General features: G+C 44.8%; 1 protein-coding gene across 1 annotated transcript in view; it reads right to left on the reverse strand.

Moving 5' to 3' along the window:
- Nucleotides 1-6,205, reverse strand: part of STX16 (syntaxin 16) — a 29,295-nt gene extending 23,090 nt beyond the window's left edge. Inside the window, exon 1 of the mRNA XM_018574304.1 lies at nucleotides 6,195-6,205. The gene's annotated coding sequence lies outside the window, so the exon portion shown is untranslated. The remainder of the gene's footprint in view (nucleotides 1-6,194) is intronic.
- Between the last annotated feature and the right edge of the window lie 21,136 nt (nucleotides 6,206-27,341).

The following is a 27,341-nucleotide window of genomic DNA, read 5'->3' on the forward strand; positions in this document are numbered from 1 at the left end:
GCTCACAGCAAGTAAAAATAAACTATACCTCTACTGTCTGTCTCATCTGGAAAACCCACACATAAAATAACACACCTGTACCCTATGGTAAGCTGGGCCCCCTGATCCAAGGATCCTAGAGGAAACACTGCCCACGGCAGCTAATCAGAATCACTCTTTCATGTCTCTGTGCCTTTTAGGAGAATCAACGTGTATGACCGATTGGCTGTTATAGTTCTTCCTTCAGATACCTTTAATCCTATGGGGACCTCTACTATGGAAAGAAAACAGAGAGCTGTGTATACCAAAAAAAGAAAAAAATATTGAGGAAAGGGAATCTATTAAAACAGAATTCCAGGCAAACGGCTAGAAACACAATTAATATACACATAAGGGGGCGGTTTTACCTGTCAAAGAATGTGTATTTCTGTCCATCCAGTCCTGAGATTTACACAGCTCCTTCATACAGCACAGCCAGTCTGGTGACCTGGCTTTTCTCTGCTGTACTTGGCTAAGTCACCTTGCTCCCCGACGTCCTGACGAAGCCCCAGAAGGAGGGGCGAAACGCGTCAACGTTTTGTACCTGTCTGGGCCATCTTGGACTACCAGGGATTACATCAAGATAACACCGCTATGAATCTAAAGCGATAATACAACGGACAAATAGTCTACTTGATGTCGGATATCCAACACAGATGGGGAAAAACGGTTAGTACCCGATAAGCGATGAATGACTAAATTACCACATGTTTCTATATATAAAGACAACAAAGTGTTGTACATGTAGAAATTGAATCTATCTTTCTCCTAAATAGTGGACTTGAACTCTAAGAGCGTGCTGGCTCCTCTGCAATCATTCCTGGTTTTTCCGGATATGTGAGCGAACACATTGAAGATCCCTGAGCATGAGTTATATACTCAAAATCTCCTGATTGAATGTCTTGACGGTTATTCATCCCGTCCTTACGTAGATCGGACTGATCACATTTATTTTGAGTCCCATGCTTCAATCGAAATAAACGGGATCAATGAACTCCCTGTGTTCAAGATTCACTTGTGTTTTCTATACTAGATGATCGATATACCGACATTTAACAGTAAAGAACAAATTCGGTTTTGTAAACCGTTCCCATAGGCAATCAGTATCTATTTGGAGCCGTATTCAGGTGTTCACACCAAGGACTTTCCAGGAACTTAACATATGCAGCCCACTGATCAATCCAAGATACCTGTTGCATAGTATACACAATTGATTGGTTGACAGCCCATGAGTATTCTATACACAAACACAGGTGGATTTATACAAATTAACAACCCACTGGGCAGCAGTGAGCTCAATATATATGAAAGTCAACCCTTGGGTGCATTAAAAATACCAACTACCAGTAGGTCTCAAGATGACCCATTCAGAAGTGTGTGAATGGTAATGCATGATTGGACAACGTTGTCAAATTTTTTATTTGGTGTTGGGATCTGGTGCAATAATATGTTTCATGCTTAAATTATATATGACTTAATAAATGAATTTATACTTTCCTATAAATGGTCTGAACTTCTTGGTCTGCATATTAGATTATGTCATGCGACCTGCCCTTCTTCTGTTTTCCAATCCTGTTACTGGATAATGAAAGAGCAGGACATACTGATGGGGTCACCTCCCTGCTCTCTACTTTGTTCTCTAGTTTGTTCCTTTTCAGCATATGCCCATGCAGCACATCTGATTGCCCCTAGTACTGCTCTAGCCCACTCTCTCCCAGCCTGAATGCTGCTATACAGAGGATTTGAAGGGGCTGAAATCAAGTCACATTCTGGTGTTCACACTAGTTGCATTTAAAGTGTATATAAGTCCAAAATGTTTTCATTTTGGATAGAGTAGGGAGTGGATAATACCCCTGTCAGGTATTGCCATCTACTGTATGTGTTAGCGGTGAGACTTCCTTTTATTTCCTGTCCTGTAGACATAACAAGACGTGAGGGGCTTAAACAGTTGTCAGCGGAACAAGCGTCCTCATTGGAAGAATTCGTCTCTATTCCTGTTCTGGTTACTCCGGATTTTTAGTCCGAAAGGGGGCCGGCAGCTTCACCCACTGTGCAGATTTCAGCCAAAATTGGCTGATATTCGCACAGTGTATGGCCACGTTTAGGCCCCTTTCCTCCGGGGTTCCGATCAGGTCCGCCTGTCAGTTTTTCAAGCAGACCTGGTTGTAAGCTAAATGTAAGTCTACGGGGCAGTGGAAATAAATGGACGCGTGTCTATTTAATTCTGACGATCTGTCTAGGTACAGAATAAAACAGAGTTCTGTTTTGGCAGGCCTGAACGGGACAGGTCAGAGGTAAACGTACACATCTCCGTTTTCATCCGACTGCCCATAACCTAACATGGCACTTTTGTGACATTCGTGTCCGTTCAGTTTTTTCCTCCATCTTACCATGCCGAAAGTGACATTCATTCCACACTGCTCCGATCAGCAGAACATCTGTACACGGATCCCCCCTCCCGGTTGGAAAGCCCATGTAAAAGGGGTCTTACAGACAAGGCTGAAGCAAAGACAAACCACAGTGGTCGGTGGGTCAAGTAGTGAGATCCCCAATGGCCACATGGATAAAAGCTGACTAGCTCTTCCCTACTCTTTCCAAAAAAATGAATGCTTTTCCTGGCGTTCTGCTTTAACGACATAAAGAGTCCCTCAAACAGATGAGTGTAGAGTGGCAAAGATACATGGAAAAATATGAAAATAAGGTAAACAGAATGTAACGGGTATAACATTTTGACTATGCTGCATTTCTTCTTGAAGGCGCTCCAGTACGGGAACCCGCTTGAAAATACAGCGGCTGTTTATGGTGGATGGTCCGTGCTGCCTTTGACAAGTGGCGAGCATCAAAGTACGGTCTTGTTCATGATTAATATCTGGTGCAGATCAAACCGCAGCCTCTCCACTAACATGAGGCTCCTCTGGTTTCATGCTCTACTTATCAGAGGCTCCATTAACCCCTGGAACCACAGCTGGTTTCTATTAGACAGCAGCGTCATTCCAAAAATTATATGCGGCACTTCACCAGAATATATTATATCTGACGAATTTAAAAGGGATTCCAATAAGAAAAAAAAGTTGATCAAAACACAGTTTCACAGTGTCCAGATTATCCCCGGGGTATCCCCAGACACCGCGTCATCGGCTGGCCAGGCCGAGCGGTGACTGGGGATACCCCGGGGATAACCTGGACACTCCAGACCAGTAGCAAATGGACCAGTATCGTTACCCCTATGTGATTGCAGGGACTTCGTTTGCCGACCGATCACATCCTAATTGTAAGTCACACATTTATCTTAATTATTCAGCCAGTTATAGCAGGCTGCACAGCAATTGTTTATCCACACATTTATTTAGTTATTGAGGTAGTTGCACTCTTCTACATACTGTGTTTTGATCAATATGCCACACGGGGCTCCTCTCCCGGTTTTTTGAAGAGTTTATGCACACCAGCTCCCACACAGCCAACGAGTGAGAGATCTGATCATATCACAGCGGTGCGCTTCCATATTTTTGTTCAAGAAAAAAAAGTTGTCAAGCAGTCATAATGGGCAGCGCTTACCTGCCTGGTTGTACAACGAGTCCCCCAGTTTCTGACTCTGTAACTGTTTGTATTAATGGAGTCTCAGCTATTATAATTCTATACAAGAAGTCAGCAAAACATTTGTCCTCACAACTTACGCTTTCCCCCCAATTGTCTTCACTTTGTAAAATTTTAAAGCTGCACTTAAGGCAAAATGTTAAATACACAGTCGACTTACATGTATGCAAACTATCATCTATGCCAAAGTTTTTGTGGTTCTGTCCAGCCATTTGTGTGCATCATACAGTTCTGCAAGAAAGAACAGCTGAAATGGTGACACCTTTTTCAGTTATCGCATGCAGCGGTGTCATCTGCCCACTCACAGCCTGCTGGACGGACAATAAAGAAGCCTCAACACACGGATAAACCAACATTTCTGCTCGCGCTGTTTTCTCTCACTAGCAGCACATGACATCTACCTTTGCTGACCTATTCCTGAAAACGTTATTTGCCTGGCTGTATTTGGATTCAATACCTTCCAAGTCATAAAAAAATCATGCAGCAAATGAGGTCAGAGTCAAATCTGAACTGCTGATCTGCTTACTTATTCCAGGTCAGAGGCCAGAGATAGCCACGCAGCTTGCATTTTCAGAATGAGGTCAGCAATGACAGACTACATATTTGGCTTAGTAAAGTTTTGCATTAATTGAAGGTAGAAGTTGTCTTAAAGTGGAACTCCAGGTATCTCCACTACCGGGAAAAAAATCATACATATTTATTTCTGAAGTCTACAGGCAGCTCCAGTGATGTCACAGGTCCTTCTTCTACTGCAATGGCGGCAGGAAGTCATTCCCCTTGGACATATAATGCCAGCTAGCCTGCAAGATGACATCACCCCAGGAGATGGGCCCCTGACAGCCTGTGCTCATGTTGGCTGTCATTCAAACCAGAAGGCTGATGACACCTAGTGGCAAAATATAAGCACTGCGGAGGGCAGCTTTGAGTTGAGGGTGAGTATTACAGCAAAACCTTTTTAACAGGTGCAGGAAAGCAAAACAGAAAAAATAGATTTCCCCTTTAAATACAGTTAGCAAAGCACTGCTTGTAATGGTAGATTGTTAATCACATTACTTTAAAATTGCCATTAGCAACCCTGATTGGCAAAATCACAATCAATAATCCCATAAGGGACTTCGCTTATCACATCATTAAGAGAACGATGGTTTTAGACTTTCTGAGGGACAAATACCAGAGGGGGTTGCCCAGAGACTTTATAGGCATAAGGTGCACAAACCCCAGATATCACAACCTTTGCTTATCATTTATAAAGATGTTCAAATACCTCCAAGATGGCGACACAAGCGTGGTCACCCTGAAAGACCTCTTGAAATGTGAATTAAATGATCGTTCTGATTTCAGTAGCATTTTTTGGGGAGCAATAGCAGCCCACTCATTTTTTCTGGTGTTGCTCTGAAAATGAAATGTCCCCTAATCAGAATAGCTGATAGAATAAAAGCCCTGAGAGAGTCTTTCCCATGAATAATATTGTGCTGCCGAGTTGCTGCAGGGGCCTCACCACATCTAAACATAATTTGTCCTCTCAACAGTCCAGATAACCTCACAGACATACAGAGTGACGTGAGCTACGTAACCGGAGCGCCGGCCTTTACCAAACGCCCAGGTAATTGCCCTCCAGCAGGATCAGACGTATGTATTAAATTAGCCGACTTTTCATTTTCTACTTGTTATCTGACTGAAGAAAGCTTCTAAGACAACTGGGAAAGTCTGAGCAAGAGGAGGGAAAACGTCCCCCTCCCCTCCAACCACCACCAATGTATGGAGGAGACGAATGTCTGATCAAAGAGCCATGCTAGACACTTATGAGGCTATGAGAGATATTTCTGGAATGATGTGACTGGGCTACGTCTGTATCCATACTTTATCCTGAATCCCAATTTATTTTACAGCTGGAGGCTGCAGGGTCAGACTATGAGAGCCTGGTAAGGCTCAGACTATCTACAGCTTGTGGAGTGACATATGGAATGGCAGCACTGTGCAAATAAGGACCCGTTCATACCAGTGGATGCAAATTATAGCCTTCATAAAACACGCTGATGTGCGTTCTGCATGTGCGCTGTGCTGTTAGAATGCATCACAGTGCTAGCTATTTTAAAAACTTTTTTTAATGACACTTAATTCAACTCCACGCCACGCTTTTCTATACTCTGCACTGCAATAAAAAGTAATGCCTTAAGCCGGGTATACACGCTTGGAATTTTATGGCTGGTACTTGATGAACCGTACGATATTCGACGCGTGGGTGTTGCTATTGGCACCTTTCCGACCGTCATCCCTCGTTCAGCTGATCGTAGGAAATTCTCGGCCGAGCAGAGGGAGCAGCCAATGAGAAGCCGGCAGGTTGAAGGAAGAAAATAGAGACATTTATACCCAGCTTAACTCATGTACATGATTGTACTTACTTTTCACATTTCCTCCAATTCTCTGCTGGATAACATGAAAACGTTTGTCAGGTTTGCAGACTGATGACTTTTCCTTTCAGGAGCTGTGACTGACAGCAGGCTTTTGCTGAGGTTGTGATCCATAAGTTTCATTTCACACACAAGCCATGCACAGAGCAACAGGGGAGTCTTGTTTCTGACTGCACCCACCCTGCTGTAAGATAACTGGCAGCGGTGCTGCGTGCATGCCCACCTTCACCCTCTCAAGCATAATATACTAACAAGGTGGCTACATGCATTTCATAAATTGTAGACATTCTCCCATCTCTCTATGCCTGGGTATAAAGTAGGGATGCACCGACACTAGTATAGGTGCCGATAAGGAGTATTTGGGCGAGTACTCGCACTCGCCCAAATGCTCCGATGCCTAGCCCGATACTTGAGCTTGCAGTATCAGGAAGCAAGCCGGGCAGCGAGACATTACACGCTGCCCGGCCTCCTGATTGGCCACAAAGCCGGGTTCATGCTCCCTCGTCACCTGATGGCGAGGAAACATGAAGCTGGCTTCCTGGCCAATCAGGAAGCCACGCGCCGTGTAATGACGCGTTGCCTGGCTTCCTGATTGGCCAACTTTTCAACCAATAAGGAAACGGGCAATGTGTCGTTACACGGCGCCTGGCTTTCTGATTGGCCAGAAAGCCGTCTCCAAGCTCCCTTGTCACCTGGTGACAAGGGAGCATGGAGATGGCTTCCCTGCCGGTATCAGTGAGTATCAGACTTCCGGTATCAGTGAGTATCGGGGGAAAAAATATCGGTACTAGTACTCGATACTGAAAAAACGGTATCGGTGCATCCCAAATATACAGTAAATAAACCTTCTTCTACACAAGGAAACTGGCTTTTCTGATAAGGATTCTAAGGATTTCCTACAATTAAGAGAGTTGATCAGATTTATATTCTGACAAACAATAAAGCTTTTTCAAGCTGATCTCTACAAACAGACGAAAATAAGGTCATGACGCGGCCTTTAGGTCGCTGTATGTCTGACAATTTCTCCCTATGACATGCTGTGATTGGGCCGACATTCCGTGAGCTCTTGAAATTATCAGAGCCTTGCCTTCAAACCAAGACCCCCATTGGCAGCTCCGCTCCATGCTGTAATGCCAGAGCCAGTTTTAAAAGCTTTTAATGCAACCTTTCCAGGAATGCCGGGGCTTTGAAAGCAATACAGGCATTAGGGAGTCAAGTTCAGGAACTGAGAAGGTGGAATTAGGGCTATAGAGGTTGTCTCAACAAAAGATTACATTTCAGGAGTGCTCGGTGCACAGAGTGAGAACATTGATAGGTTAAAGGGAAGTTCCACCTCTCAATATAGGAAAGGTTATCCTTATAATTCCTTTTAATGAATCTGTATCTAAAAAAAAATGTCATACTCAGGTATTAGATTGGCGCTTTAACAGGTCTTCATACATACTGCCTCTGTGAGCTGCACTGAACATTACCTGCAGGGTCACTTATATGACGGGAGACATGGTGAAGGTAAAGTAAATCTAAACTCAAACCAGAAAAAATACTTAGTATGGTAGATCATGATAACTAAAGCTGGATCACATTTTTTTGTTGTTAGAAAAATCCAATTTTCCCCTTACTTTGGTTATATTATCTCCCCCTGCACGTTGTACTTCCTGTGATATATGCATGCCCTCATAGGTGGATGAACACAGTTTTAATATGGTGACTTTGGTGGAGCGTGCTAGCACACTGCAAGTTGGCGTGACCCAACTTGGGGCCGTGTAGGAAAAGGTGACAATGTTGCAAGTGAATTCAGTAAGTGTTGTCACCCTAGAAACGAAGTACATATATACTCTTTACTGATAGGATCACCAGATAGGATTTAGGTTTACGGTTAAGGGCTCGTTTTCACCTGAACCTCGGAGACAGCTGCTGCTAGATTAGTCCCTGAAAACTCACTCCCCATCCGCTCCAGTGCTCTAAGGTCCTATGGGTCATCATGTTCTATAGAGTGTATAGGATGTGGGGACACTAAGTGGCGTTCCATCGCCGGAGAGGAGAAGGAGAGGGGCTGTGGGGACCGCTCTACATTTACATTTCCCCGGGGAGAAGGTTTTTCTAATGATGACAACAGTGGACCATGTCTGCTTGGAAGCCCATTCGACAGGGTGACAACACAGGAGCACAATGGGAAACAAGGACAGAGCGTGGTTTTAAAGACTACCTTAAAATCAGCCAAATAGGGTAAGTCCAGAATCTGACACTGCAGTAAACAACTGGGTGTTCTTCCTTGTACGTGAGGTCCGCTTCCATTAAGAAAGCCTGTTATTTTGTCACGGTGGACGGAGAAATTGAAGAATGGGCAGCAGAGACCCTGGCTGCCAGGAACGGCTATTACCTTCAAGTGTTTCACAAAGTATTTTATTCCATGTCTAATCTGTGCTGTGTTAAGATACTAAGCAGCACTAGAAGCCTTTCATTTTTCATACAATGTATAAACAATCCTGTCCTGTCCTATTATTCTTCTTGCCAAAAGAGGGGGAAAGATGCAGCACTAAGCTCAGGCAGCAATGCCGGCTGAAGGGGAAAAAAATGAGAAAAACTTCAAATAAAACCTTTAAAGACGTCAGTTTTATCCTTTTTTAATGTTCTTTTTTAATGTTCAACTCAAGATACGTTTTAATTTTGGGTAGGCATGTGTGAGATGAATCAATCAATGTCTTTCTGTATCTCTTAAAGACTCCATTCCATGTAGTAGTGTGTGTCTTCTCTCCCCTTCCTCAAGGCCGTAATGTTGTTATCCTATTGCAATGGATCCCCCGGGGATACCTGAATGTTCAACAATGAGGAACAAGGTATGAAGGAGATATATTCTATTTTCATGGCTTTCTGATAGAGCTTTAATGGTGATTGCATTTGGGTAGAACTATATTACACTGTGCTATCTCCCCTTATCATTAAACCCTTTTCACCAAACCCTACAATTCTAAAGAGTCAATCAATGTTCAAATCAAACAAAGAAAATTATACTATACAGTATGTTTGCTATTGTTTGCCATGGGGTTGTGTTTTTTTTTTCACTTCTTGGTCTTTCACTGCAGCTGTCACTATTTTATGCAATTTTGAAGGGTGGAAAAGCCAGTAGAGCGAATATTTTTGTTTATTATTTGGGTGGAACTGGCAATTCTGATGGGGACATCTCAGTACTAGAGTCCTTAAGACACAGGAAGGCAGAATATAATTTAGCCTTCTAGCAATCATACAAGATTGAAAAAATCAGTTTTGAATGAAGCTGAGCAGAGAGGAGAAAAGAAGATAGAATGGCCTATGCATATGTCTACGTAAACCCATTCTGCAGGGCCTATTATAGGATTATGTATACAAACGTTGGTGTATTTTCACATGTAGTGCCTTTCATATTAGCATGGAACTGGAGGGATAGCTTGCAAATGTTGCACAAACTTATCAGCTAGATCCTTGCACTTCTGGAGTGGTACCACAGCCTCTCATCATATGATTCTGGTCTGTGAAAAATACAAATGGCAGTGCCTGGAACCAGAAAAAACATGACCTGCATTTTGGAAGATTCAGGGCCATCCAGAAGTAACCAGCATCTGTAACTGGCAGCCAGACCATTAAAAGTGACAGTGACCCCCGGACCCGCTTTGCTCACCTTCACATTGCTTCCCACTGAATGTACTCTTTATGTATAGGTGTTGAGGGGGGGCATTCACAATACTCTGTCACTTTGCCCAGCCTATTTAACCCCCATCCACAAAACAGTAGAATAAAAACAAATGTAGATACAGAACAATATAATGAATTAAAATGACTATTGTCTGTTTTAAATGAAGGTACACATGGTGGAGTTTCACTTTAAAGGAGTGGAATACGTTAGCGGCTGTCCTCTATTAAATAATGGTGTTTATAAAGTGGGAACTTCCTGTTTGACAATGATTTCAACCTACCACACTTAGACCCCATTATCTTCAGACTTGGTCGAGATAAAGACAAAAAGTCTAAACACTGCAGAGCAGCTTGGATGGGATTCAAGAAAACGAAAAGGCTAAAGAATCTACAAGCTCAAACAGAATGCAAATCCGCGCCATAGGCCGACCTGACCGAGCAAGAATTTACCATGGCAGGTGTGGCCCTTCACTGTAAAGAAAACCGTGTCATCATGAAATGAACTATCCCCTCCATAGCAGACACCATCTGGAGTCATCAAATACTATTAAGCCCTTCTGCCCACTGACCCGGTCCACAATTGACCCCAATAAAAACTTGGCCCATTTAGGTAAGCATTACACATGCATTGTCCTTCGTCTCACACATTGATATGTTCAATTTCTGTACAACCTGGTCAGAACAATTATGAGATACAAAAAAAAAAAACAGAATTTAAAAGGAGAACTATGAGGTGAGTGCTTTTCACTCACCTCATAGTTCTAGCCGACCTGTGACAATGAGACTGTCACAGGTCGGCTCAGTAGATCGGGAGGTGAGCGAACACATACCGGGTTCGCTCGCCTCTCGATCCTGTAACGGCTCTCTGCCGTGACAGGGGGAGGGGCTGGATTCCCCTCTCCCCGCTCTGATCTGCCAGCGCTGACTGGTGGAACGGACGGGGGCGGGTACAGCTGGCTCTGCCTCTAGATAGGCAGAGCCAGCTGTCACTCACGCAGCTGGGCGGATCCCGTCATCTACGTCGGGATCCGCTCCGGCCTCTCAGTATATAGGGAGCTACAGCTCGCGGTATACTGAGCTTAGGGTAACGGGAGGACGCTAGTTTGTGTCCTCCCGTTACCCTAAGGAGAACTATGGGGAAAAACAATGACCCCATAGTTCTCCTTTAAGGCAGATTCAGTTACTTAGACTAGTTGCAATTAATAAATGTATTACGCATGTAACAGCCAAGCTCCAGGACATATAAAACATAGAAAAAGGTGTCATCAACCTGGATGTCCTGTGTGCCAGAGCTGCATGAATCTCAAGAATGGATAGACAGAAATACAAATCCTTTGACAGGCAAAACAGCTCCCTTATGAGGATTTCTTCTGTTTGCTTGGAGTTCAGCTTTAAATGGTGTTTTTTTTTTAATCCACCTGGAGTTTAGCATTACACTTTGCTTAGACTTGCCCATTATATAGAACACACTGTTCCACTGCTGTATAATACCAGTGTATCAGGAATCATACACTGTGTACAGGAGTCATCCATCAATATAACAAGTGTGCACTTGGGAAAGATGATTTACCCTTTCCTGTGGTCATAACACACCATCACAGATAAACGTACACCAATGAACAAAACGCTTGGATGCTGTCAGACGATCCAAATTGTTCAGCCGCAGTGATTAGGAGATGCTCCAAATGCAGCCACAGGCATGGAATCTGGAAGCACCAGCAGTAGTTAGCAATCATTCAACATAAGACTTGAAAACCCACCTTTTGGTTTTTAACACTTCAGCACTAAAAGAACACCTATAGAGCTTATACAGGTGAAACTTGAATAATTAGAATATCGTGCAAAGTTCATTTATTTCACTAGTGCAACTTAAAAGGTGAAACTAATATATGAGATAGACTCATTACATGCAAAGCAAGATAGTTCAAGCCGTGATTTGTCGTAATTGTGATGATTATGGCTTACAGCTCACGAAAACCCCAAGAACCCCAAATCCACAACCTCAAAAAAGTAGATTATTACATGCAATCAATAAAACAAGGATTGTACATAGAACAATGTCGGACCTCTGAAAAGTACAAGCATGCATATGTACTCAGTACTTGGTTTGGGCCCCTTTTGCAGAACTAACTGCTATTACTTTTGCATGATATTCTAATTATTCGAGTTTCACCTGTATGTCTCTTTTATCAGCTTCTTCTAGGTGAGACTGGTAAGGTGAATAGTGCTGGAATAAGAAAGTTGTCAGGAAATCCTTTGGGGTTTTTTTTCTCCTGACAACCTAGAGAAGAGGATGATAGCATATCGGGTAATGCAATATGTGTTGATGATCCCAAAGTTTATAAGGTCTTATGTAGATGGTGTTCTTTCTATTTGAATGTAGCGCTGCTCAAAGACATGCGTTCCAAAGCAAAATGCGCCATTTGACAAGAAAAGGCTGCACTTAACCTGCTTTGCCACTCATTAGACACACCTCAATAGTACATGCCGCATCTGAAGAAACAAAACACAAAGCAAATCAAATGTAGCACCACTGAATTCAGATTCTCTTTGACCTCCCAAAGTGAAGCTGTGCTTTACCCAAAGCAAAAGGTTCCCTTTAATGCAGACTTCCATGGACACATATACTTACCTTACATTCTCTACCCTGCCACTCTGGGAGTTATGGAAACTTCTGTGTAAGCTACACGTTGCTGGAGTCGTACCATGTATTTAATGCAAACCTGTTGCTTTGCCCTAAATGCTTATGGGGTCCTGGTACTTAGGTCCAGAATAATGGCATACAGAAACTTGGGTCCATAACAATGATATATTGACAATTGTGTCCAGAACAATGATATACTGACAATTGGGTCCAGAACAATGATATAATGTTGTCACTTGGGTCCAGAACAATGATATGCTGACTATTGGGTCCAGAACAACGCTATACTGTTGTCACTTGGGTCCCGAACAATGATATACTGACAATTGGGTCCAGAGCAATATACTGTTGTCACTTGGGTCCATAACAATGATATACTGACAATTGGGTCCAGAGCGATATACTGTTGTCACTTGGGTGCAGAACAATGATATACTGACAATTGGGTCCAGAACAATGATATAATGTTGTCACTTGGTTCCAGAACAATTATATACTGACAATTGGGTCCAGAACAATGATATACGGTTGTCACTCAGGTCTAGAACAATTACATAATGACACTAGGGTCCAGAACAATGATATTTGGGTCCCAGAATAATGACATACTGATATCTGGGGTCTTACAATTACACTAATTGCCCAATTGCTCATTAACAGAATATTTTTTTTAAATAATAAGAGTTTTATTTTTGGATTGCAATACAAAAAGTACAAAAACACATACAAGCATAGATACATAGATACATAGGGCAGGCACGTCCGACCATCCACATATTACCTTCATACGCAATAACTTCCAATATGGCACATATGTAGTTAGAATAGTTATGTCTATGCTCTTTCAGCTTTAATAGTCAATTCGTATGTACCGTGAGACACCGGGGCATCCGCGCGTTGTAAGAAGCATGTGCCTTGTTTACACTACCGTGCACTTCCCGTATAAGGCATGGGGTGAGATGATACGGCCGTGTCATCTCCCCTTGGACCAGAGAACGTAAGGCATAGGCAAGTGAGGGGGATGGTATGCACACAACACAAGACCGGGGTAGAAAAGACATGAAGAGTAGACACTAAGGAAGACACAGAGGGGGAAAAAGAGGCTCCAGCGAATCCAGCAAACTAGATAGGTCCGTAGTGACAATAGATAGACGCCTTAGCGACGGTGCACCGGTCTCCCCAACACAGGAGGTCCACTCCCATTACAAGGCCAAAAATGCCGCTGTGCCCATATATAGAATCCAAGGGGTCCATAGCACTGCACACTGAGCCTGACGCTCATGTAATGAAGCCGTCAGTTCCTCAAAGCGCATGATCAAACACAGCCCAGCAATCCATTCCTGCACGGTCGGTACGACCACCGAGTTCCAATGGCGGGGGATAACATTCCGTGCCGCAGCCAAAAAGTAGGTCCTTCTTCACCGAAGCAAGGGAGCCAGGTAAGATAGAAAGGAGAGCTATTTTAGGGGATGGTGTCATGTCAGTCCCCATCATCTGGTTATATATGTCGAAGACCTGGGTCCAAAAAGGTATCAGTAGTGGGCAGTTCCACCAGATGTGTAGAAGGGTGCCCTCTATGTTCAGACACCTCCAGCAAGCGGAGGACCTGTCGGGGAATATTTTGTGCAAGAGAGTCGGGCTACGATACCAGCGGGTCAGAATTTTATAGCCCTTCTCCTGAGCTGAACTAGCCACCGAGAGCTTATGGGTGAGCATAAATGAGGTTCGGATTTCCTCATCAGAGAGTACGATATCCAGGTCCGACCCCCATTTTTCCATAAACGGGGGGCGGCCCCGGAATCTCATTGCCAGCAATTGACCATACAGTAAGGAAATTACATGAGCGGGTGGATCGTCCTGACAGCAAAGCGACTCAAACCAGGAGAGGGGTCGTTGTAGGGTGGTCCGGTCTCTCAAGGTAGCGTAAAACGCACGAAGCTGAAAATAGAGCAACCACGATCCCGGCTTGTGGGGCCGATCCGCAAGTAGTGCAGACAGAGGTTTCAAATGTATTCCCATGAGAGCCTCGACCAAAGGTGAGGGCGCATCAGATGTCCAACAAAGGAAGATGGAGGAGATGCAGCCCGGGTGAAACGCTGTGTTATCCATTATGGGGGTCATGGGTCCCTCAGGGGGAGACAGATCGTGGGTTCTAGTCAGAAGGTTCCACACTTTCAGGAGGGGCAGAAGAGGGGCAGTGAGAGCCTCGACCAAAGGTGAGGGCGCATCAGATGTTCAACAAAGGAAGATGGAGGAGATGCAGCCCGGGTGAAACGCTGGGTTATCCATTATAGGGGTCATGGGTCCCTCAGGGGGAGACAGATCGTGGGTTCTAGTCAGAAGGTTCCACACTTTCAGGAGGGGCAGAAGAGTAAAAGGGAGCTTCGAGGAGTGGGGGCGATGGGTAGCTGCAATCCAGGGTATTGAGAAAGGGAGTACCGGTGAGATAAATGATTCCAGGGAGACCCAGAGCTTGTGAGCTCTCTGAAATTTTCGGTCAAGGATGTGGGAGAGAAGCGTCGCGTAGTAATAGGTTTTTAAGTCAGGTAGGGCTAAGCCCCCCGATTCCTTTGAGCGGACCAAGATGTTGTAGGCCAGTCTTGGGCGTTTACCATTCCAAATAAAGCGAAGCAGTGCAGTGCGCATTTGACGAAAAAACGGGGCTGGTAGCGTAATGGGGAGAGTCTGAAAGAGATACAGAAAGCGGGGGAGAATATCCATTTTAATGAGGGTTATCCTTCCCATCCAGGAGTGCCGTAAGGAGGTCCAAGTCTGAAGACGAGAGATGGTAGATTGAAGAAGCGGAGAAAAGTTCAGGCGATAAAGATCTGCCTGATCCGAGGACAAGAGCACGCCGAGATATTTAATAGCTGATGTTTGCCATTTGAAGTGAAAATGCTCCCGGAGGTGGGTAACCTCCGTCGAGGGGAGGGAGACGTTGAGGGCCTCAGTCTTATGCAAGGTTACCTTGAAGTTGCTGACGAAACCAAATCTCCGAAATTCCCCTATCAAGGATGGAAGTCCGACGCGGGGATTGGATAAGTAGAGGAGAACATCATCCGCGTACAGCCCAAGTTTGTAATGGTGATCCAGGATGCAGATCCCTTGGATAGAGGGGTTTTGTCGTATGGCTTCCGCAAGGTGTTCCATCGCCAAGATGTACAGATACGGGGACAGTGGGCAACCCTGTCTAGTTCCATTCCGAATGGAGAATGGAGGGGGCAGGGAACCGTTAACCCGCACCCAAGCTGTAGGGCAGTTGTAAAGGGCCATAATTTTAGCAACAAATGAGTCTGGCAGCCCAATCTGCTCCAGGGTCAGAGCAAGGAAGTCCCAGTTGAGTCGATCGAATGCCTTTTCCGCATCCACCGATAAGAGGCACATAGGAAGGCAGGACGATTTAGCATAGCGCATGAGTGTTAGTGTCTTAATAGTGTTGTCCCTGGCTTCACGAAATGGGACAAAGCCCACCTGATCCATGTGGATCAGGGATGGGACATAAAGGCTTAAGCGATTCGCTAGGAGCTTAGCGTAGAGTTTAACCTCTTGCCATCCGCCCGTTAAGAAAAAACGGACGGACGGCTGACTCCTATCTGCGGGTTGCCGTCGCCAGACGGCATTTTTTTCCTGCTCGCGCGCGCCCCCTAGCGCGCGCGCACGGGCAGGAAAGACCCGCTTGTTACTACAGCCGTTAACGGCTGTTTCACATACAACCGATCAGCGGCTCTAAGCCGCGATATATGAAGCAGCCACTTCCGGGGGGTCTGAGGCCGGGGAGGATGTCCCAGGGGCAGGTAGATTATACAATTCAGCATAGTAAGCCTGGAACGCTTGCGCAATTTGGTCGGTACTGTGAACCACCCGGGCGTCTTTCGTCTGTATTTTAGGGACGTACGTGCGTGTAAGTTGCGTCCGAACAGATCGTGCCAAAAGCCGTCCACACTTATCGCCATGTTCATACAAGGATCTGCGTAGAGATTCCTTGTACTTAAGTGAGCTGAGATCTAGGAGGGATCGGAGATGTGAACGCTTCTGTTCCAACGCTAACAATACAGAGGAAGCTCGAGCAGACTTATGTTGAAGTTCTAGTGCATGGATGTCGCCCAGGAGGGTGGTAAGTTCCCTCGAGCGCTCTTTTTTCAGTCGTGTGGCATGGGAGATAAGGACACCCCTGAGCAGGCATTTGAAGGCCTCCCATTTGACTGGCGGGGCGGTATCATCTGTGGCATGCGTGGAAACGAAGGGGGAAATCGCGGACTTGATGGCATCTGCCGTTACAGGATCGCGTAGCAGTGTTTCGTTGAATCGCCATGTGAAAGAGCGAGGGGGTTGACCCGGGATGTGGAGAGCTAGAGAGACAGGGTAGTGATCCGACCACACCTGGGAGTCAATGGTTGCGCAGGGGTCCCACGAGAGAAGGTGATGGGACACCAGAAAATAGTCAATCCGACTATGAGAACAGTGGGGGAAGGAGTAAAAGGTGTAATCCCTCACAGAGGGATTTAGTATCCGCCACACGTCCACCAGCTGGAGACGGTGCAGGAGGGTCTTGAGCCTATTCAGCTGGGACATATGATCTACCAGAGGAAGAATCCACCCGAGGCTCTAGAGGAAAATTAAGGTCACCGCCCAACACTATGTAGCCCTCCGCAGACGTCTCCAGCTGGCGGAGTATGGACAGGAAGGCAGGTAACGGAGATTGATTAGGCAGATAGACATTAACAAACGTGAAGGTCTTATGAAAGAGGGTCCCTTTCAGGAAGAGGTACCTCCCATCCGGGTCCTGGTCAACCTGTAGGAGCTGGAAAGGCAAGGTGGAATGGAAGCATATGGCTACCCCCTTGGATTTAGAGGTGGAGTTATTACTGGTATATACCAGGGGATAGTATCGACAGGACAACTGCGGGGCTACTGGATCTTTAAAGTGGGTTTCTTGGAGGAAGAGGACCTGTGCACGTCTTATATGCATGGAGTAAGCAAGTTGTGAGCGTTTACGCGGCTCATTCAGTCCCTGAACATTCAGGGAAACAAACGTCACTGGCAACATTGGGCCTCAGGCCAAGCTGCAGTCAACCAGAGGTTGCGGTTCGCGGGAGCACTAGGCACACGAAAGGAGAGAAACGGGAGACATACAGACAAAAGCCAGAGGAAGGGAAGAAAGGAGAGCCACAAACCAGAGGGGGAGAAAGACAACATCAAACATACAAACAACCTAAGGGGAAGAACCGAGTCTTCCATTGGGCACAACAGGGTATACCAACCTTGGCTAGCCTATGGGGGTATGGAGAAACCAAGGGCAACGGGGTTCACTCCAACATCAGAACCGGGCATCTAATGTAACAAGATAATAACGTTAGACATTCAACAGGAAGTGCCAACCATATGAGAGCAATTCAGTGGGCATTCCATAAACAATAACAGCAACATGTAGTAACACAGTTCAACATATGTGGGCCGTAATGCGGCCAATACCAGTGAGGATCAGTCATCATATAAGTTGAGAGGGGAGGAGGGGCATAAGGAGATGGGAAGGCAACAGCTGGGGGATGAAGGGAGGGATCGACAGTGCGAGAATGGGAGGCATCCTGAAGTGGACACATAGCCCCCCGGGCAGATCCCAGGAAGATAGCCATCCATTGTAGCAACACCGAGGTAGGAACAGAAACATGAGGTCTGGCAAGGCATTTGCAATAAGGGAGCACACAGGTGCATCTAGCAGACACAGCGGATGATATTCCCACGGCAGCAGTGAAGGCATCAAGATCAGTCGGGGAACGCAGGATCACCAGGAGGCCATTCTTATGCATCGACAGGTGGAATGGGTAGCCCCACCTGTATGGGATATGGAGATCCCGGAGTAAGGAGGTCAGGGGTCGCAGCGCCCTGCGTTGGGCCATGGTGCGGGGTGACAAATCCGGAAAAAAGGTGATGTTAGCTCCATCAAAGTCAAGCGAGCCACGCTCCCGCGCCTTGGCCATAATTTCCTCCTTCAATTTATAGAAGTGGACGCGGCACAGTACGTCCCTGGGCTGCTGCGCCGAGGGGTTCCTAAACCCAGGTACCCGGTGTACCCTATCAAGGTCGATAGGCTCCTCTGCGCCTCTGTTAAGACGTAGATTAAATATACCTCTAATGGGGGGTTCAAGGTCCACTGCGCCCGTTGCCTTCGGCAGGCCGCGAATCCGCACGTTGTTTCTCCTGTTTCTGTCCTCCGCGTCGTCCATGTGCGTCCACACTGACTGTAGCAGCTTATGCTGTGTTAGGGCTGTGGATTGCAGGGCCGTGATAGCTGCGCGATGTGCATCCATGTGCATGTCCAGTGTCCAGCCGGCCATGGACCCCCTTAATCGCCTCATGCAGGCCAGCCACATCCGTTCTGTGAACCTGCTCAAAACGGGCAAACAGGGCCTCCATATCCCTCTTAGAGGGGAGATGATCCAGCAGGTGCCTCACATCGCTCACAGAGACCGCCCGGGACCGAATCCTCATCAGAGGTGCCCTCCTGGTCAATCGTCGCGGGTGACCTATCAGCCGGTGGAGAGGAGGGTGAGTCCTGGGTGGCCGGGGAGTCCTCATGCGGCGCCGTCATGCGGCGCCGTCATGCGGCCTTGCGAGCCGGCCGATCGCGTGATCGCCGGAGCCGCAAAAAAGGTGTTGATGCCGGCCCTCGGGTTCCGCGAGTGGTCCAATTTGGAGCCCTGTGACTTCTTGCCCCGTTTGGAGCCCATGGCAGGGTGCAGCAAGGCGGTATGAGGCACTTCTATGGCGATGCCCGGTTCTATGCAGCGGAGCTAGGGACAAACACGTCCAGCCGCCGCCATTAGCAAGCTCCGCCCCCTCATTAACAGAATATAATGATTTTATTGTTTATTTTATAAAAATCCACATTTTTTAATTGGACCAGTTTTTTTGTATCATAGTACTGCTGTAACTTGTAGCAAACCATAAGAATGAGGCACAGTCTTCTTCTGTGTTTCCCACTGCAATTGAACACCACCATGTAAAAGGATATATATAAGCGTGTAAAATAAGAGCCATATAAAAGTAGTACTAATATTAGTTTAGGGTGACTCGAAATGATGCACTTTAGGTCACAATTAGCACTTCACTGATGTAAACGTTGTGTCTAATAGGTATTTTACGACTGTCTGTAAAATGAAATAGTTCTTTGTTGGCTTATGGTTGACATATGGTTAGGTGAATATGTCCATTACATTTTTTCCTGTGGCTGCTCAACGGTCTGAACCGTTCTTTGCTGCTCATCACTCTAGCCACAAATATACTGTATGTAGGCCGTCTTGCTATAGTAGCACTTGGCTATATTCCTTCAGGAAATCACAGGGCATCTGCAGCTTGTTGTGTGAGGAAGCTCGCTGGTTTGTCTTCTGTCTGTTTAGTCATTTTTCACCATATATTTCCCCATTTACACCAGCTGTGCCCTTACTGGCATCGCAAGAACCATGGGGTGTTAATTTTAAACCAAAAGTAAGGCCAAAGTGACTGCGTGCTTTGAGCAGTAGGCATCTAGAGATGTTCGCATGTACCGTATGTTAGAATTCCTCACAGAGGAAATTTCCTCACAGAGGACATGTTGGAAATTTTAGCTTTAGCCCTGAACCTTTCCACCTCTATGACTTACCATGGTCAGCAAGGCCAGAAGTCAATGACCAGTAGTGAGATGTGAAGCGGAGATCTAAACATTATAGCCCAGGTTTCAAAAGGCTTATGCATGGCTTTCAGGTTTGCAGTCAGTTTAGTGGGTTTCAAGTGAACACACAGTTTCACTTTATTCAACAAGGACCGAGTGAAAAGGAGGGCCTCTTGGCCTACTGGGCATCAGTGCAGCACAGGCTGTACAGAAGGTATGTCAGTCCTGTACCAATGACTATTTTGGGCATTGCCTGGTATGTTTGTATACTGTGATCTCATTTCTGGCCCAGTAAGCACAAGAAACAGAATGCCTGTAGGTTCCAGAGGTATAAGTGTAAGCGTAAAGTCATTAATGGCTACATGATGGAAGAAGAAAGCACTCATTGGGTGAAGATAGTCTTTCATGTGTCATTTTTGATTTGTGAGAGGGTGGGTTGTATGTAACAGTACAAGCTATGTGGATATTGAAGGAATTCAGGCAAATGGATTCCATAATCCAGACATGTATCATGAAGCAGGCCAGATACCATATAAAGAAATAACTGCAGGCTCACAAATTGTGGTCATGCTCTTGAACTCAAGCATCATATAGCATAGAAGACACTGCCTCAAATATAAAAACAAATATTTTAGAGGGTTCCAGTGATAATAACTGCATAACAAATGTCCTTTTTTGACTAGAGTGACTCTCTGACTCCTTGTTAGCCAGGTTGGGTAATTCTAAATAGTGAAGTGAAAAGCATGATGGGAATGTGCAGTACAATATTTGTGTTAGCAAAGAGAAGGGGGACTGGGAACCTTGTACCAAGGTTACAGTAATCTAAGGTGCTTTATCCTTGGCTTTACGCTGGAAATGCTTATCATAACCCAAAATCTGCAGCAGATAGGGGGGATATGGATGACATGCGGGCAGGTGTTTTGGTAGTCTACGCCAGACTGATTATGTGATACAGATGGGCAGCTGCACAAGAGAATACTGTTCACAGAAAGGAGGTCAGATAACAGACCATCTTCCCAGCAGATATATGCTAAAAGATATAGAAAAAGATATATTCTCTTCTATTATAGAACGAGCCCTATTCTTCAGCATCTAGATATAACACTGACAATGAATAAATGTCTTACGGAAAATAAGATGTATTGTATATGTGCCAACTGTTCCTGACTGCCAGGGGACAGTCTCAGATTTTGGAAAAATGTTACTGATTAAACACTGATCAAATCTACCAAATGCTGTATACATTTTTTTACTGTGCATTTATATTATGTTTTTTTTTTAAACTAAGTGCAAGTGATTTGGCATGAAACACATCAGAGAGATATTGTGGCTACTTGCGGCATAATATAACCTTATTAGAGAAGCAGATCTGACTATAGCTGATGCTCTAAAATGAGCCTAAGTTAAAGTGACACTAAACTCGGGAGTTAAATCTTAAAAATGCATTCAAGTACCTCAACTATTCTTGTTCCAGGTTTCCCCATGTTATTGAGATTTCCGTGCTGGGTTTCCGCATGCTACTGTGATTGTTGTGTCAGTTTTCCTTATGCTCCTCTGATTCTTGTTCCCCATGCTACTCTGATTCTTGTTCCCCATGCTACTCTGATTCTTGTTCCCCATGCTACTCTGATTCTTGGTTTCCCCATGTTACTGAGATTCTTGTGCTGGGTTTTCCTATGCTACTTTAATTCTTGTGCCCGGTTTCCCCATTTTAGTGAGATTCTTGTGCTGGGTTTGCCCATGCTACTTTAATTCTTGTGCCCAGTTTCCCCATTTTACTGAGATTCTTGTGCTGGGTTTGCCCATGCTACTTTAATTCTTGTGCCCGGTTTCCCTTGATGCTGAGATTCTTGTGCTGGGTTTTCCTATGCTACTTTAATTCTTGTGCCCGGTTTCCCTTGCTGCTGAAATTCTTGTGCTGGGTTTTCCCATGCTACTTTAATTCTTGTGCCAGGTTTCCCTTGCTGCTGCTCCCCACCAGGGGGCACCACCAAGCAGACTGAAGAGAAAGAGGAACCTTTGTTAAGCTACGTGGTATTGGCTTGGCCACTAGGAATTGCCCAAAATTCGATCCATGTATGGCCAGCTTTGGGCAATGGTTGTGCTTTACTGTTCCTTCTAAAAATGCAAGTCTTGGTGTCAAACAGCTCAATGCCCACAACTGGTGAGTGAAGGTATCACGAAGAGCTCCCTCAACTAGATATCCAACAATTCACTATATTTAATACAATAACAAAAATATGGAACAAGAATTTAAAAAAAAAATTGATTGGCACAAGGAAGATTAGTTTAAGGTAAAATAACTCAAAATATGCAGTCACTGAAAACAGTATGAAAGGGAGGTAGGCAGCTAGTGAGGAGAGTATAATACCTCCCTTTTCTTGCAGTGATCTGGACTTTTTATTCGTTTAGAGACCTGACAGTGTCTCTTTAAAAGTTTAACAAGTCATCTTTCAGCTAAGAAGGGGTAGAAGAAGCTTTAAAGTCCTGCAGTTACCCAACCAAACTCTTACCCAATTTTTACCCAATTCTGACAAAGCCATGCCCATTTTTCCATATCCCTCCTCTTCAAGGGTTCAAAAGTTGAAACCATTCCACAAAATGGTAACAACTGTGACGTAATGAAGGGTGCACATTTACCCACCATCTCATAACTGTGCGTAGCAATGTTTAGTGCACAGATGGGTCCCTCTCTGGTTTTCAAAATAAATGAGTTAGTAGTGGCTGAGACCTCTGACGACCCTGCCAGATCTGACACAAGCGTTTTATGATCCGAATTACACAACCTGTTTTTATTACATCATGTTTCTCCGCTTAACTCTTACAGGACCACCCAAGGGGAAGAATGGTTCTTGTTTCATCATCAGGAATGACTCCGATTATTTCTGCCTGACCTGTGTACCGTGCAGGGGGCCCTGCGTATGACATCCAGGATTTGCCCAGTCGAATGGGAGGCCAAATTGACTCATCTCTGCTTAAAGAGTAACTACAGTTTTTCTTTATCAGGGTGACAAGCTACATAGTTCACAATTAATGAGTTCCAGAGGAGGAATGAGTAGGGGGAAGAGAAGGGAGTCAATGTATTAATGTGGAGCTTGAACTTATAGTGCATGTAAACGTTAACAATGAACTTCTCTTATTTACTCCCTTTTGGTCTAATTGAAAGTGTTTGTAATATCTGTTTGATAAGCACACAAAATACCTGTTAATTCTGCCAAAAATCTAGTACGCTGATAACTTTCGGTACACTTTGCCTCTGCTGCACTGTTATTATTTGGCAGTGTTATCAGCCCTTCCCATTTAACCACTGTGGACTACAAAACCCCATGTCACAAAGATGAGGAGAGGGGGAGGTGCTATTTAGTCCAAATCATAAGTTTGCAGCCTAAGGTGACAACACTGGTGACAACACTGCCACTGCTCCTCCATAAATACAGAATACAGTATAGTGATTACGTTTTGTCATTCCAAGACAGGAAGTGTGTTAGGAATATATATATGTATATGTATATATATATAAAGCAAAGCGAATACAGGGGCTAGCACCTTGGTAAAGACCTGAGGTGCCATGTAATGTACGTCAATTACAACAAACTGATAATGTCACATGCCTGTCCCTGCTGTAAAACACAGATAGCACTGATGCGCCAAAAAGATGGTGGCATCCAAGTAGGTGTCCCATTGATGTCCACTAACCTCAGAACGAATTTTGTACCCAAAGTATGTTGAAAACCTTTAGCTCCATTATGGGGGCAAATGCCTCCTTTTACAGTCTGATTAGAAACTCTGGAATATCTGATTTTGCGGAACAATAGCTATGCCCCTTGAGAGAGGTGCGGGGAGGTCTGCTAGTCTTTGGGGAGTCGTCAGCAGATTTGACAATGAATGAACTGGAGTGGAGGAAAAGTTAGAATTTCTAGATTGCAACCTATGGATACCCCGTTTTGGACCCAAGCATCCAAAATGTACTGTGATCAGGTGGCCGCTAAGGCCAACAGAAGTCTCCCCACTCTGGTAAGTAAGAGCACCCCCTCATTACAAGGAGGGCTTGTTTTCATGTAGAGGACTTGCGACTCCAACACTTGCAGCAGAAATCAGTGCAAGGTTTGACTTTGGAATTGGAGTCAGGGAAGAAACAAAAGCAACTCTTCTTAGAATCAGAGGTAAATGGCTTTCCAGCCTGAGGCATGACCTCCTTTTGCTGGGGAAAAAATGGTGCTCCTCCCCGTGACATATTTGATAAAGTTGTCTAGGGATGCACCAAAGAAGCTTACCACATCAAAGGGCATAAACAAAATGCCTTTCTTGCACTGATGTTCTGCAGACCAACATTTGAGCCAAAGGGTCCTCCACATGTGTACCAAAAGGAGACCTATTCTGGACACTAGACATATAATATCCACTAGCCCCTCAACACAGTAGTTTAAGGACAGGGTGCTGGAAGCCCATGTCTAAATGTCATTGAGATCGTGGCAATGGTGTGGCAGAGAAGATGGTGGGAAGGCTGTGAGTGTGCTTCTTCCTCACATTGCGGTCCAGGTATGGCCTTTGTAGCTATGCCTAGGATCAGCCAATCTGAGAAGCTGCAAAATAAGCCCTTCCTGGCTCTGCAGAAGCTTGATGGATGAAAAAAGGAATCTTGATAAAACTGAAAAAAGCCAAATAAATGGATTTGCTTCTCTCAGAGGAGAGAAGATGTCCATTCTCCTAGGACAGTGGTCCCCAACCCCCGGGCCGCGGGACCGGTACCGGTCCGTGGATCAAATGGTACCGGGCCGCCCAAGGAACATTAAATTATTTCCATTTTATTTACTGTGGTGTATTTCTCTCGGGTTTGTCCGACTTTCCAGGACGAGAGGTTAACCGGGAGCTGAGAGACGTCACCTAAAGCCGCACCAATACCGCGCATGCGCAAAATATCGTGATATCGGGGCGGTTTTAGGTGACGTCTGGAGTTGAGCGGCTGCAAGCGGCAGTGGCGTTGTAGCTTTGGTAGAGAGAAGGTGTGTATCGCTCTTCTCTCTGTTCACCGGTACTTTCTCATGTTTAACAGTACTTGGTGTATGTGTATATTGTGTTTGCTCAAATTTAACCCACAAATTAGCAAAAATGAGTACGAAACAGACGTCGTTAGAAAGTTTCCTTGAGAAAAAGAAAAGGCTCAGTGAAGAGACAGAAGAAGGGCCTTCAACATCAAAGAAACATGTAACTTTTAACAGACAATACCATGAGTCCTACTTGAAATATGGACAGGTGATTCCCACACACCAAAACCGCTCTGCATAGTTTGCGGCGACCAGCTCTCTAATGAGACAATGAAACCTTCAAAACTTGAACGCTTCGCCACTTGAACGCCAATTTTACCGCGGCCCTGCGGGCCGTGGTAAAATTATCAAGCGTTGACCAGTCCACGGCGATAAAAAGGTTGGGGAGCACTGTCCTAGGACACTAGCAAAAAACTGAAGCGTGCTGGGAGTGGGAGAGATTATACTAGGTTGTCTTATAGCTTTGTTTGCCAGTGTTCAATCTCCTTAAGGTAACAGTATATTGGTGGGTAGGAATGCTATTTTGTTGGCATATGTAAGAATGCATGGAGCCCAAAGCTGGACTTTACATTTCTAAACTTAAAAACAAAATAAAATTGACCCAAGATCCTTATATATTTTCCTTTAATCTTATAACTATAACCATAACCTCTGTGACCACCATGCTCCATTTTAAACAAACATCAGAGATCTTGGTTCTGACTCACATATCTTGCTCGTGAGGTGAGTATCATGGGTTGGATCACTGCCTGTCATAAAGATGAATGGGACCATTCATCACACAAGGCAGGGGGATGTCCTGTGATTGTCTACATTTGGTTTTACAATCCAAAGTATGATTGTTTCCACCTGAATCTAACCAAAACTAAACTGTTGTTACTGTTCCCTGTCTACTGTGCTGAGACCGAGAATGCAAAGGTGTCCTGATGTTTTTAGATCCTCTTGTGGGAAAAATGCCATGTACAGGGCAGGGATGGGGTTGGCACAAGTCCACCCATTCATAGGCCGCAAAGAGCTGGGTGTGAGGCCTGGTGGATATACATATGTGAAACTGGAAAGTCTGACCTAAATCCAAACACGAGCCTAGGAGAGAGAAGAGTAATCTGGTAAAAAAGGAGGTTATGTGACGGTAATTTACTGGATGAACGAAAATAACTTGCCATTCATTTTTAACGACACCCTGCATATGGGAAGCTTAGTTCTCCCTCTGCACAGAAAATCCAGATGTGAAATGTGAAAAGTGCTTGCTATTATTGTTAGAGGCGCTTCCAGGTCTGTGACCCTTTTATTTAGCTGAACTATGTCCCGGGTATTGCTTGTCGCTGCCTGAACCCCGGGAGAGGCGTGTAAAATCTGGGGTCAGACAGTCAGCGGGATGTTTGTGTTGTCCTGGCAAGTTACAAGAGGAGAGACATTCTGTCATCAGTCAAGGGTATTTAATTCAGAACTGTAGCCAGATATGAAAGACTAACATTTAATCCAGCTGTATGCATTAAATATCCTCAAATGTATTTCTAAATCGTACCTCAATTTGTCTTTATATTAGACCTGTGTAATCCCTTGCATAGAAAGACTCAGGCTGGGAGAGGTACAGGCAGCACTGTAAGTCAATCACACTCTACTGCATTGCACAGTATGATTAAACTAGCACAGAAGAAGAGAGCACAGAAATGCTCTCATCAGACCTCGCTATCCAATCATAGGCTGGGGCAGGCCCCTGACCAAGCTCTATTGTGTTAAAATTGGTGAAAAAAATTAGGTCAGTGACCTGGCTATACTGTCTTGCAGGGTAACTGAATCACAAGAACAACTGAACTGAATTACAGATTCTTAGGCATGTATTTCAATTGTGTATTTAAGTGTTTGTGCTTTAAAGGAAAACACAACATTTAAAAAGCCTTTTGATAATTCTCCCTTCTACCACTCTGAAATCACTACCTTTGAAACTGTGAATCACAGTGGACCTGTAATAGTATCTGTACTATCTGAACATCTGCCACTTGTGATAACGGTGTTTAATACATGGCACTAACTCAGATGCACATAATAAAACAGTTGTGTCAGCCATTTCTCAAGAACACAAATTTGCTTGGAGTTATGCCCTAAAGCTAAAATCTAGGCTAGCAGCTCCATACACACATAAAATCAGGACAAATCCCAGGAGCCAGGTAGCCAAAGCTCCTTAGAAATTATAGCTGGTTGGCCCTCTTTTAAGTTTTTTTTTTATCTAGCTGTTGTCAATGAATCTAGAGAAAAATCCTGCTGTCTCCTGGATTGGACAGATTGGCTCCTAAATTCTATGTATATATATA

Source organism: Nanorana parkeri, unplaced genomic scaffold (genome assembly GCF_000935625.1).
Source record: "Nanorana parkeri isolate BGI_ZX_2015 unplaced genomic scaffold, ASM93562v1 scaffold50, whole genome shotgun sequence".
NCBI classification, from domain to species: Eukaryota; Metazoa; Chordata; class Amphibia; order Anura; family Dicroglossidae; genus Nanorana; species Nanorana parkeri.